Source organism: Paramisgurnus dabryanus, chromosome 19 (assembly GCF_030506205.2).
Source record: "Paramisgurnus dabryanus chromosome 19, PD_genome_1.1, whole genome shotgun sequence".
NCBI classification, from domain to species: Eukaryota; Metazoa; Chordata; class Actinopteri; order Cypriniformes; family Cobitidae; genus Paramisgurnus; species Paramisgurnus dabryanus.
The window spans coordinates 4,220,842-4,235,411 of record NC_133355.1 but is presented as its reverse complement, the minus strand read 5'-3'; the positions used below and the strand labels follow the sequence as shown (position 1 = coordinate 4,235,411).

Here is a 14,570-nt window from a genome sequence, read left to right as displayed (position 1 = left end):
AATGCTGCAAATAATATGTGAAGTAGCAGCTTTCAATAAATATTTTTAAAATGCGTTTATAAATCCAAGAACCCCTGTGTCCAGGCTACACGTGCATAAGAGGTTTCTATGTTAATAAACCATTGCCTCTTTGTTTCCACATTTAAAAGACAAAGCTGGCAAATTATATTATGCCTTTCGTTCTTTTAATAATTTCTATATTTTATTTTATTTATGAATGACTTTGGGTTATCTGATTTAACTATTTGGCTTGTGTTTTGTTTCCGTGCACTTGAGGCATTTTGCATATTTGTTCTGCACTTTGTTACTTCTAACCTTATTTTATTTAAAAAAAATTATTTATTATAAACGTAAATTCTGATCTAATTTAAGTATGTAAATTTTGGATAGCTTTTCGTTGTATGGATGTTGCGCTGTTGCGTGCTGGATATGCTTGCGCATGTAATTTAGCCGAACGGGCTAGGTGCTCTGCATGCGTCTCATATTTAGGAGTTCATCAAACTAAACATTAAAAACGCATGTTTTTCGACGAGTATAAGTTTTTAAAATGTATTTAAAACAAAGGTGTTATCTTGTCAAAAGTTAAACTACAAAACAGGTAAGCCGTTTTTTTAAATTTCGGTGATGAAATGGAAACTATCTGCACGACTGCACCGAACCTATTTCTGCCTGACACGAATGTCTTTCTTGTGATTTAATATTATGGTCGGGCGGTGTTCACTTTCAAATGATAGCAAAGAGATTCCTTAAATAAATAATATCATCCGGTCTTTCTGTATCTAAAGTTAATACAGAGATGATCAAAGTCAAAGCAAGGAAGCAGGTATTTCTGTGATAAATAATAACGCGTAGTGTCTATAAAATCATTAATTTCAGTGTTTTTCTTGTTATAAATTAACGTTTAATGAATTGTATATAAAGATTAGTTTTTATCATTTACAGTCACAATCACAAATTATTTGTAATTTCTCATTTGTCGGGTTTTTTTGGTCATGACTGCTTTGACGCGAGTCTTTGACTTTGATCTCCAAATTAAATAAAAACACTGAATTAGCCGAGGTTTCCAAGGCAGAATCACCTTTGTTATTTTTTTTTTAGGTTTAGTTATCAAAATTTATTTTTGTGTGATGTTCTGTAGATCGTGGCTTTAAAATGTTATGAGGAATAATTAAACAAATGTTGCCTTACATTTTACCTTAAAAAAATATAAATGCATCGTCAGTTTTGTCTTCGTTTATTACTTGAAAGACAGTTTTGGTCACTTTATCAGAAAGTTGTTTATGTGTGCTGCTTGTGAAAGAAAATAAAAGTTACCAATTTGTACCTGGTCTGGCCCCCTCCCAACCCATGCACACAAACATAGATGATTCGACTATCGGTCGACTATGGAAAGATTCGACAATTCTGATTCGAATATGTAAATCCTTAGTCGAGGACACCCCTAGATGATAATAATAATAATAATAATAATAAGGCACACAAACCACATACACAACATGATAAATGAGATTTGCCATTGGTCAAAACATGTTTAATGTTTATAGATTAATTAGAGGGGACATTTAATACAGATTAATTATTGATTACAACATTTGAACGCTGAATTTAAAGTGGATACTGTAACATTAAAGTTACTTAATTCAAATGTTTTGACTTTCTGGAAAGGCAGTCAAGTGCATTTGTCTTTTGCATAGTTCTTTTGTCACAGTCGAGCTACGCGTTTCACACGCACATGCGCGCGCACACACAGGGAAACCAGATCCATGAATGTGTGTGTTTGTCATTATATTATTCTGTAATCGCAAGCATTACTGCCAGATTCACAAACCATTAAGAGGAGCAAATACAGGCGTGTGTTCGTCAGGATGACGTTGGATGTGATTCGCGTAACTTATATGCGTGCGTTAACATGAGTGATTACAGAATAATAATGCAAGCAAACATTTTGACACAAACGCAACTTTATATTGATATTGCGAGACAGCATTTCACCTCGACGAGAAATCTGATATTTACATTACTGGCATATACGTTAGCGGTCTAATTTGAAACGGACAGTTTTGTAAAAGCAGCAAACACCTGGCAGGTTCTCTTAATTTCTTACTACTAAAATGCTGTTTGTCTCTGCCTATTCCTTCTATCCATGCCCAGCGCCACTGATTTAAGTCCTTTATCAATTAGGTCGTCTTACCTAGCCTAGGCTTCATATACATACTCTTCATCCTGCTGACAACGTTAACTTATGACATCTCCGCGGCCGCGTGGCATCTGCAGCTGGATCTCAGCCACACCTCAAAGACCCCTCCCCATTCTACTTCTGATTGGCTAGTTTGCTAGTTTGGTTGAGAGTGAAAGATGTGTTCCTCTCATTCTATTTGTAGGCAAACGCATGATTTTTTTATTCGCAGCCAAGACCACACGCCGGATCTGACTGCAAGCTCTTTGGTGAGCTCTGCTTTAAATTGAAGTTCGATCGTGACAAATAAATAGACTACTTGCGGAGTGATATGCGGTCATTTATAACGGTGCCTTGCAAACCCCCCCCCCCACACACAAACACACACCTAAACACAAAAAAATGGATTTGCATGATTCACGAAAGCCTCATTTTCAGGTCGTAAAAGCCGGAATTCCGGATTTTTCCGGAAGAATCACACCCCTGCTAATAAACTGACTACACAGACAACATGTTGGGCACTACAGAGAAACCCCGTCTATGGGGCTTTAGGAACAGTGAGTGTGAGTCCTTCCATGTTCACGTGCAGTATCTAACATACACACACGTAAAAAACACACAGAACTACTGACATTGTTTAAATATTCAAACCCACCTTCCTAATGATGCTGCCCACTTCTTTCCCATGCATCAGTAATTTAAGAGAGATTGTGAGTCCCTCCATGTAGCCTACAAACACATAAAACACACAGAACTACTGACAGTGTTTAAATATTCAAACCCACCTTCCCAATGATGCAGCCCACTTCTTTTCCATGCACGAGCAATTTAATAGTAATTGTGAGTCCTTCCATGTTCTCATGCAGTATCTAACATACAAACACTTGAAATACACAGAATTACTGACATTTATTTTTTGCATTGGCATTTATTACCAAAATTACAAATCTGCTTTACAAGACCCTGGTATTCCCCAGCTTTGTTACACACACACACCACATCTCATATTTAAATGGTAAAATAAGCTATTGACCGTTCACACAAGTTTAACACTGTAAAGTCTCATCGTGTAAGGGGACATTCCATGAAAATCAGACTTTTTCCATGTTTAAGTGCTATAATCGGGTCCCCAGTGCTTCTACCAACCCAGAAAACATGAAAAATAGCAACCCTGTAACTTTGTTTTGGTAAGGCGCTCTCTGCAAGCATGTGAATAAATAGGTCATTCGGATTTCGCTCCCCTCATGACGTAGGTAAGGGATCTTATTACAAATATAGCTGCAAGCAGCAATACTGGGGTCAAGCCGAAAAGGGCACAAAAGGATGCAAAATTGAGATTGGCTCCATGTGTGTCTGAGGAGGGGGACAAAGTTGGTAGCCTACACCGCTCTCACGCAATAAATTAATCGCGGCGCAGAGAGGAGACTGACAACACGCCGACAGACAGGACAGATCAGCATGGGCGGAGCGTGTCTAAGGCTGGGGAAGCGATAGCCTTCCTCTGGCCACAGACTAAGTGATTAAGATTTGATTAAGATTTTTTCCACTTACATCACTATCTGAAAGCAGGGCTCTACAGTGCAAGTATTTCACTCGCATTTGCGCCTAAAAATAGTTATGTGCAAACTTGTAAAATAATTTAGGAGCACAGTGCACGAGTGACGGATTGTTCTCAATACACTGAACAGCAGCATGATGAAGCGAACATAACATCCATTTCACATGAAAAGCATGCAAAAGGACGGGGTCGCAATGTTTCATATGGAAAGCAAGGAAAAGGGTCGCGATGTGAACATAACAAAGTTACTTCATTTAAATGAGAGCGACGATACGCAACCAATGAGCCAATCACTGAAATAGTGTGGGAATGTCCGGGAGCTGCTGCTGGATTTTAAGTAAGAGAGTAGGCCTGCACGATTAATCGTTTTTAAACCGAAATCACGATTTGATTGGATGCGACTTTTGAATCGCAAGAGCTGCGATTATTTCGATTCAGAACTATCAAATATGACAATCATCTAGTATGCAGTTTTTGACAGCTCGCTTCATCCGCATTTTACATTTGATGCAGTTTAAACCGATAGAGGGCATTAACACTGAGGTGCTGACTGAACATCAAATAACGCCATTTGGAAAACATGAGCGCGAGCAGCAGTTCAACTCCCCAACAAAGTGTACGGCCATATGATTTCTGCGATGCGGAAAACACGGACGGAATCACGAAATCCAAGCATATAAATGGAATTAACTGCACAGCGCGGAATGTCATTAAAACACAGCAGACGAAAGAGGTACAGTATACTTGCATGCGCACATCCGCACCGGCACCGCTTTAAAAGTATATTTGCAGGCAGGAGGGTTCATGAAGCGCGCACACAGCGAGTAGTCAGCACACGCGTGATCACTAAACTAAGTTTCTTTCTTGTCTAAGTGAACATAAGCAGCTGGATGTTTATCATTATATTGAAGCAGAGCAGTTTTAAAGCCGTCTTGGGTCTTAAACTGGCAGTAACCTGGGGCCTCATTTATCAAACGTGCGTACGCATAGAAGTGTGCGTAAAGTGTGCGTAGGAACAGTTTTACGCAAAGTGTGGAATTTATGAAATTGCACTTATACGTAGAAATGTGTGTAAATATACGCACACCTCTGAGTATGCGTACGCACAGCATCTAGTGGTAGAATAGCGATACTACATAGGACCCTGTTCCAGTGAGTAAAGAAGTGTCTATTTTTTATCCACAAGCAGGTGTTAAAAATTATCAATGTCAGTATGGTAACAGCAAATAAGTATAATGATTTATTTGTGATATGTATCTGTATCTGTGAAAGCTCTACATGTGATTTGTATAAATTAAGTCTCCGACAAATGCTTGACACAGCGCAATGGATTATCTTGCGTTATTGGAAGACTTGGCAAATAATCCATTCCGCCGGTAGCGCGTTTTCAAAGATCGCGGCAATGATGCTGGTTATATATGCTGCTGTCCAAGGTGGAAAGTTGTCTGTCCTCCTCCAGTTGCACTCGTTTCACGTCGGTGTGCTGTGACGCGGTTTTTTTTTTTTGCTGTTAATTTAATGTCAAACCACTTTTTTTATTTCTGGAAGTGTTCTCTCCTCATATTCAACGGAATTAAACTCACTGGTAACATGTTCACATGTAGATTTGTTTTCTTTTGTTAGTCATTCCTCCCGCACTAACTAAACCAAACAGGATGTGTTATTAGGATTTAACCTCATCCACCAGTAACTCAATTTCTGTGGGAAAAAGCACAACCACATGACTTATAACGGGAGGTGTTGTCACCATATATGGTTCATTGGAGGCGTTTCGGAATGCAAATGACCATGAACGTGCACGAGCATGGTGCTTAAGAACAAGTGGGATTTATCATCAAGGATTACTTACTGATGTGCGTACAAACCCGGTGCGCACGTTTGATAAATCCCGATTTTTTTGTACTTAGGCACATTCTAAATTTCATTCGTAGGTACAAATATAGAAAATTTTCTACGCACTGTTGATAAATGAGGCCCCTGGTGCTTTCTCTGTTAGAAATGTTCATTACACACCAAAAATTAAAATCACTCCTTACTCTTAACTGAACAAACTTCTGCAGCTCCACATTTAAAATCGTACAGTGAGGAATGTGCAGTGTTTTATTTGTATTTTTGCTAATGTTAAATCATAGATTCTAATAACTAATATATTTATATTTATTACAGATGCCTGAAAAGTAAAACAAGGTGAGTATAGTCTTATGATTAAAAGAAAAAAACTATACATTTGCTTGTCAGAAGCATTGTTGTAGTGACAGCCAAAATACATTGGCCTATAGCCTTATATGTTATTTTAAATAAAACCTTCAATAAATTGTTGTTAAATTGGATTCTTTTAATGTTCTTTGATTAAAAAAGTGTGTCTGCAGAAGAGCAAAGTCCATCAGACACCTTGGTACAATGTTTAAGAGGTTTTAAATAAACAGTAGAACAGCATCTTTCTTTGGTGCTGTTAAAACCACCACAACAAACCTGGATTTAGCTCTTTTATTATATACTAATAAATCACACTTTAAATCATGAATCGCAATTTGGATCAGAAAAATCACAATTAGATTTTTTCTCCAAATCGTGCAGCCCTAGTGACAGTGCTAAAAATGTTATAGCCAGATATGATGACGCTACTCCAACACGCCTCAAGACAGATGAGTGATCAATTTATCAAGCCAACACGCAAAACTGGCGCATATGAAAGTGAAAGTAATAGTGCTGTGACAGATCGCAGTTGATCCGTGATCGGTACGCATCATGACCCACAGTTCGGTTCGCATGCGATTCGCGAATTAATATGCTAATTTAACTCATTCACCGCCATTGACGAGTTATCTCGTCAATTATGAGTTAATATTTAACTAATAAATATGCCTTTCTGGACGAATTTCAAAGTGAAAGTGTAATACCGCGCCAAACAGAATTGATCAAAAACGGAAGTTAAAAAGATTTAATGATTGATTTTAAATGCCTTTATGTTTGATAGTCATTCTGAGTCTGATCTCTAACATAAATTCCTTTACAAAAACGCAATTTTTTAAGCTTTTTGCTCAAAATGTTGTATTTTTGAAGAGAAATATCCATATTTCAGTGGTTAAATTAAGTGGAAAAAGTAAATATATAATGAAACGTTTTCCCCATTTTGTTTGTTTGTTTATTTGTTTATTGTTTGTTTGAAAGCAAAGGGTGTGTTCTTTAATTTGATATAATCTGTATGTTTATATATTTATAGAAGATAATTTTTCCTGCAAGGAATTTTGTGAAACTTTTGTTAAAATCACAAAAATGCAGGTGGGCAACTTTTCTCAAAAAGGCTGGCGGTGAATGAGTTAAATAGGGAACGTTGATCTTTTGCACGCGTTTCAAAGGCTTGAAAATGTTAACATTCAAGTGATTTTAAACAATATAACTGCAAAAAAGGGCTACAGTGAGCAGCTTTCTGTACACACAGACACGCATTCTGCTGAATATGTCCGGTCAAGCTTCAGTCCGACGTGACGTGATCAACCCTAACTGCCCTTCAAAGATCAGAACTCCTAATGTGTAAACTATAGCGAGAGTTGCGCTACTGTGTCTCATACTGTAGTCGATTAAGATACATTTGGCGAATAGAACACTGAAAAACAACATGAAGTTGATGATTTTTCCCACAATCGAGCAGCCCTAATGCAAACAGGGAAAGTGAAAAAATTTTACCTCAATAAGGTCATTCCTATTGTATTTGTGTACATTTTAATCATTAACGGCACACTCTTTATGACTAAAATAACAGTAAAGGGTAAAAAAGTAATTGCCAAAACTGAAAACAGAATTTGGGAAAAAATCTAAATGGATTTTATAGGGCTCTACTTATTTTTAATCAGAAATTTGATTGTTTGTGTAGGGCTATGTACTCTTTTATTGTTCATGGGCAACACATATACCTTCTCAATTAAATCTTTGTACAATGAAAGGTATGAAATGAAAAGTATGAAAACAATTTAAACCAGTAAAATTTCACAAAAATAAGATGATACTTTGAAACATTTCGTACAGCTTTAAACACATTAACTAAACATTAGGTTGTTTCAACCCAACCAAAAAGTTATTTCTACCTAACAGATGGGTTAAAAAAAATCAACCCAAAGAGTTAAAAACCCAGCGTTGGGCTGGTCCATATTTAACCCAACGTTGGGTTAATTTTAACCCAACGTTTTTTAGCGTGTCATCGCTTACCTATAACCCATTTTTGTACAATATATTTCATAGAATAACAACCTGAAAAACTGTAAAAAGAATATGCAGAGTTTAACATTAGCCTCTTTCACACAGTAATTCTGTTTAATTACCATGAATTTACCAGAATGAATTTACCACACTCTAAAAATGGTTGGGTTAAAAACAACCCAATTGGCAACCCAGCGCTGGGTAAATATTGGACAGAACACATGCTGGGTTAAAGTAACCCAACACGTTGGGTAACACATTTTAACCCAGCAGGTTGGGTTGTTGAAAAAACCCAACGTGTAGTCATTTTAACCACTTATGAGATTAATATTCTGGGTTTGGGTTATTCTTGCTGGGTTATTTTTATCATGTGCTTTATTGTAAATCAAGACCATTGTGAACACCAAATAAATGTTTATTTGACTTCAAAATAACTACAAACTCTTAAATTTTTACAGTTGGCAGTTGCAAAATCATTTAAAGGACTGCTGCTTACTGACATCAAGTATAAATATATTTATTAAATATCAGAAATTATGCACATTGAAGTAACAATGTAACAGGTTAAATCAATTTGTTTGAATTTAAGACAGAATTTGTATATAAGTATATACAATATATAAATGAAATACTGAAATGTACATAAACAAAACTGCAGCAGTGTAAGAAAATAAACAATGTAATTGTTAAATTAAAAGTAAAATCATTTACAGATGTGTAAAGTTTTTTACAGAACAGATGTTCCAAGTTTCAGAGTATGGTATGTATTTGACTAAAAATACTTCATTTATTAAAGTTACTCCTCACGAACAAAGATGTACAAAGGAACCGAACAGCAGAGGATTCATCCATTTGGAAAATGACAGACTACAGTAGATGCACATTGCCTGGGGTATTTATTTTCAAGAACGTAAAATGCCTTTAAACCATAGACTGTAAAAAAATATGAAAGTAGTGTCCGTGATGTCACCCATTGGTTGTGAAGAGCATTTTTGAAGCCTAAAGTAGGCGGTGCGTGCCGTCGCCATCTTGGCCGAATTGCAGTTTAAGTCACTTCCGTATTGGCTCCATCAGAGAGACTGATAGAGAAAAAAGATTGAGAGATCTGTTGCATGTTTCCCATTGCCAGGAAATAAAGGAAAGGATTTCGAGGATTCTGTCCAGAGAAGAACTTCCACCACATTTGTTGCAATCTACAAAAGAGGAAAAAACTTTTAGTGGTCTGAACTAAATGATCAGATTTAAGTGTTCAGAAAACCATGTGGGCCAAGTGAATTATACATTTTATAAAAATTATAAGACTTTCTTTTGCATCCCTGGCCGCATTACCACCACGTGTGAGATTTTTTTCCCCAAAAATGCAATGGCCTGTCGTCGGTTTGCATAAGACTTTGGTGTTACACTCCTTTAACTGTTGTGCCAACAACAAAGGCTGCAAACCACACAGACTGACAAATAGGATGATCTGACTATAAAGAATAAAGTGCTGCAGAACTAAAATGCAGCAGATAATTAAGACATTCCCAATACATTTTAAATAGGAATGATTAAATGTTATACTTACTGGCTGTATGAAGGCCTTGCTAGCCTCATTAATGGATGGACATAAAAACTCTGCACACTCTAGAAAAAAAGAATGGGAAAACAACATCACATCTGATCTCTGCTAAAAACATAACATCTCTGATACAGTATCAGCCACAGATCAGAGGGTTGGTCAATATAAACTTGAAATCACAGGAGACAACCCAAGAATATTATAAAATTAATATAAAATAGTAACTAAATACGACTCAATAACACATCTTCATTCATATAACACATATAAATGTTTGTTAAACTGTACACGCAGTGACACGCAGTGCCTTGGTGACAAATGCGTTTATGTATTCAAGTTCATGTCCAAACACTTAACGTTAAATTATTGTTTCATTTTAAAAGAGAGGAACAAGCAATATACATATAAGACACCGGTTCTTGGAAACGCTGTTTCGTTTTCATTTATCGACGCGTTACCCGCCGTACCGACTGTGAAGTGAAAGTGCTGCTTGTCCCTGCCTCTCAGTGACAGAGTAGACGCCGGCTCCGCAATTCTCCGCCGCCGGTTAAGTTAACTTGTGCTCGCGCCTCACGGTCTGTCTTTCCATATCGAATGACAAGAAAGCAACTCGTTTGTCATCAACTTTAATTTAATAGTGTCGCTATTGCTAAGCTGGGAAAACTATGCGCGTGTGTGACACAAAAAGCCGAAACGTTGCGGAGGTCGGCTCGGTACCGGTTTTGACTCGCTTTGTTAAAGGCTTACAGAAATTGTCATGAGTTAACGTAATCAACCGTATGATGGGGATTTTGTAACATCGATTTTATTAATTTTATTAATATGCCATATTAAACATCTTAGAACGATTATTCGAGTCAATTTGTGTAAATGGCGATCTGAGGTAACAGTCGTCATTCCTCTAAATTACACCCGTCGTCTTAGTCTGTATAAATTAACACGTTGCTGTCTCGCAAAATGTTATAATCTTGTTTATATTCATGAAATGTTTACAAAAACATATAAACTTACCTTGAAACAACTGCTTCCAGTGACTCTGTCCTTTCACGACGACCGTTGCTGAGCACATTCAAACATCTAAGGCGCGAAGCACGTGAGCCTCTTCAAACAACCCAGTATAATAACCCAGCAGTTTTAACCCAACAACCAGAAAACTGAAACTACCCAAAAAGTGTTTAAAATGTAAAAAAATAACCCAGCAAAACAACCCAACAGACTCAACCCAGCATTTTGGGTTAAAAAATAACCCAGCCATTTTTAGAGTGTCGGTTTATCTGTACAAAAATGTACTTCACATAACATAACATGACATGCATACCAGTGTATATAGCATGAATTTCACCTTCACTGTTTGATGAAGACTAAACAAAACATTTGGTTTGACCTCAATCCTGGGATAACAGCATGTATCATGTTTGTGAACTGTTGCTCACAGATGCATCACACAAGCACAGTAACACATGCTTACCGGTCCTCCAGCAAAAACTGTGTGTGATCCTGTGGGTCTTGGACAAAAAGAAATGTTAACACCCTTAGGCGGACACTAAAATAAGAAAACAAGAAGAATGATGGGCAAAATAATCCTGAAGTTTTAAGTCATTTCAACATCAAAGTTCTAGTTTATATGTGCCTGACACACACTGACATGTTAAGTTAGCTTGTCACTGTAACTTTATTTTCCCCAAGGAGCAATTGTTTGTACAGCCAGCAGCATATATAAAAACAAGATACATAAGCTGACTAAAATCCACATTACTGTGTGACACTTGCTTTTTATGTGAACGGCCCCTACGCTAATAAGATTTTGTTTCTCTCTCCCTGTCTCGTCCTCGATCACGAGGACAATAAGACAAACAGATCCAGTTCCGGTAAATGTGAAAGTCGGCACACCACTGATCTACTGGCTGTTCTTCAACGTGATGTCCAGCTGATGCCTGACCAAAGACCACCGGCAGAACCCGCTTAATCTCCGCTTAATCTCCTTCCGTTTCAATGTGTATATATATATATCCCAAGGGTTTTTTCCTCCTAGGACTTTTTTTTTACTTCCCCGGAAAAAATTCCGGGGGTTTTTTCTCCTAGGGGGTTTTTCAACCCGGGGAGGCAGCCTTTTTGGGCTTAACTTCTATACGTTACATTAGTAATACGTTTGCTTATAATGTTGATTTATAGCCGCAGCAAATTTAGCTGCTTGTGCTATCGTGTATTATGTTATGCTATCCAGGGACGTGCACAGACATTTTGAGGGGCAGGGGCTCAAGTGAAATAAAGGGCACTTCTCATAATTATGTATAAAAAAGTATATATATATTGACGCAATTCTGACTTCCTTTTTAAAAAAATATTAAAAAAGTTAATTAATTTTATCTTCCTCAAACTCACGCAATTGTTTAATTTTCAAAAGATGTCTACAAAATAATCAGTTGTTCACACAGACACCATGGTCTCCTTAGTAGTCTAGGTTTATAGAGCAGCAAAGGAAGCCATTACACAATGTGCATGTTTTGAAAACATTAAATTACACATTAATTACAAATTTGTTAAAATGCTAAAAACAAAGTTGTGACTGCTGAGTTAGCGCTACATGCCAATAAATGCTAGATCATATGCTAGCGTTTAGCTGATTAGTTGTTACTCAATGTATTTTTGTCTGATAAGGGCTCACAATATAAGGTCTGTTTACTAATGTGAGCTTCTGGCATGAGCCTCAGAGCAGAGCAATCAGAGCAGAGCTCAACATTATTATTCATGACCCTTTCAAATAGGGCAAAAAAATGACAAATTCTAGGGTTGTAAATTGACATGTAAAAACGTTTCTGGATAATTTTTGCACTTAATAAAGCAACATACCTTCTATGTAATTGTCAAAGAACAATTTAACATATTATGACAACACATCCTATGGCACCTTTAATCTTAGGTTTCATATTTATTAGGGTTACAAATGTCAGAAACAACAAATATAGATTAGGCCTATTTTATTTGTATTTTATATTTTACTTTTTTGTGATGTCAGTGAAAATTCAGACTGGGCAAGTAAAATACTGAACCATCAGATTTCTTCCCAATCTACTCCAGCACTCCAGTATAACACATTATACTTATTTAACAGCCATTACAAAAAACGCAAACAAAAAAGCTTACTACTGTAGTTAGCAATTATATTATTGTTTGTGCTTTATTTTTTTATGAGCAGTCTATTTAAACTACATACACTACACTGTTACAAGTTTGCAACCCTTCAGGTTAATATGGGATTGCCATGGAAAGCAATATCCCTGAATCGTTATGTGTAACAACGTGTCCCATATTTTGTGCATAAAACTGTTAATATAAGAATGCGTTCTTCCTCACACACTTACCGGTAGCTGCCTGCATAATCATGCACATGATCGCGTCTCTTTCAGGACAGGCTGAGCTTTGGCGCTTGAAGCACGAATGATGCAGCAAGAGTGTACACAAACCAATCATAAAGCGAAGTAAGTTAGAGAGGCGGGACTAAGGAAAGGTAAAGCCAATCATATTAGCGATTTGAATTTTGGAGGCGGGACTCATGTTAACCGTCTGTGTGCCACAAATAGCGCTATTTTTCTTTATATAAGAGTTTAAATCTCATTTAAATGATTTCTGAATAAATTAATGTTAAATTAAATAAGCAACAAGTAAAAACCACAAGAAACAGACAGACATGAGTTGTTATATGAATAAAGATCTTTTTTTTTTTTTTTTAAATCACCCCAGAAAAAAAGGGCACTTTCTCTCCAGGAATAAAAAGGGCAGGTGCTCAAGCCCCCTTTGATGTCTATGTGTGCACGTGCCTGATGCTATCTGTCGATTTTCTGTGCTTTTCACTACATCTATTATGTAAAGCTGCTTTGATACAATTACCAAATTGTGAAAAGCGCTATATAAATAAAATTGAATTGAAGTGAATTGAATAAGAACAAGAACAACAACATAGCAAACATGAATATACATAATATCTAAAACACCACAGTAAATAAAATAAAAAATACATACATTTAACCCAATTAGGACAATTTATTTAAAATTGAAATAGACTTTGGGATAAAAGAATTTCTGAGTCTATTGGACCTGCATCTAGGCATAGAGTAGGGGAGAGTGGGGACAGTTGCAACGTGTGGCAGTTGCAACATTGTTGATTTCTCCAATCAGGAAAGAGCTAGAGTGATGGTTTTTATACTGCACATACTAAATCAGACCCTCCCTTATTCTGGAAGAAATCAGCCACATGTGCCAATTCCTTCCACACAAAACTCATTTTAAGGTCTAAAAGTAATTTTTTGTCACACCGTCTCATCAATTTGTTCAAGGAATTCTAAAGTAATATAATTTAAATATGTGGTTTCTCAGCTTCTAATTGGTATAACTATCATGTGTCTAAGATATTCTGTTAAGCTAGCATAGCAAGTTTTATCATGGCTGTCAGTGTAGGGACAGTTGCAACAGCATGTTGCAACTGTCCCTACACAGTCACTGATGTAAAAGCTCATCATCATAACGTAACAAACAGTAATATTATGCATTATTAAAGCATCCTTTCAAACAGTTCAATATCTCCATTTTTTTTATGAAATAGATTTTTTAAAATCAGGTTAGGCCATAATGTAGCCCACTTGTTTTGTTTTTTCTGGATGTCACCAGAGAGAAAGCATGTGACATAGGGGTATCCCTCTACCTCTTCTCAGATCAGCAGCAAATATACAAATACACACAATTCAGTTCAGTTCTCTCCATTTTATGAAATTTCAGCGTCTAGATTTTAAATAAAAAAACATTGTTAAAATGTGGGAATAATCAGGGTTTAAATTGGGCCGGGCCGTCCGGGGCTAAGCTCCGGCACATAGGCTGAAGGTCTCGCTCTGCTCGTGCTAGTGTACCCGCTGCGCTTGTGCGTGTGTACTCGCTGCGCTGGTGCGTGTGCACTGACGCGAAGGGAATAATGTGTTTCCATTTATTATGGGGCATACTCACCAACGCAAGTTCAACGATTTGCGCGAGTAAATTACATACAAAGTCAATGCAAAGGGCGATGCGAATTGGGCGGCGCAATTGCCGCG

General features: G+C 37.0%; 1 long non-coding RNA gene and 1 pseudogene across 1 annotated transcript; both read right to left on the bottom strand.

Moving 5' to 3' along the window:
- Positions 1–3,030, bottom strand: part of LOC135757460 (poly(rC)-binding protein 2-like) — an 85,578-nt pseudogene extending 82,548 nt beyond the window's left edge.
- Positions 3,031–8,089: 5,059 nt separating this feature from the next.
- Positions 8,090–10,734, bottom strand: LOC141281069 (uncharacterized). Its single transcript, XR_012335483.1, has 3 exons — positions 9,957–10,734; positions 9,496–9,554; positions 8,090–9,124 (listed from the first exon to the last, which is right to left on the bottom strand). It is a non-coding gene; the product is annotated as an uncharacterized lncRNA (long non-coding RNA).
- Positions 10,735–14,570: the final 3,836 nt, after the last annotated feature.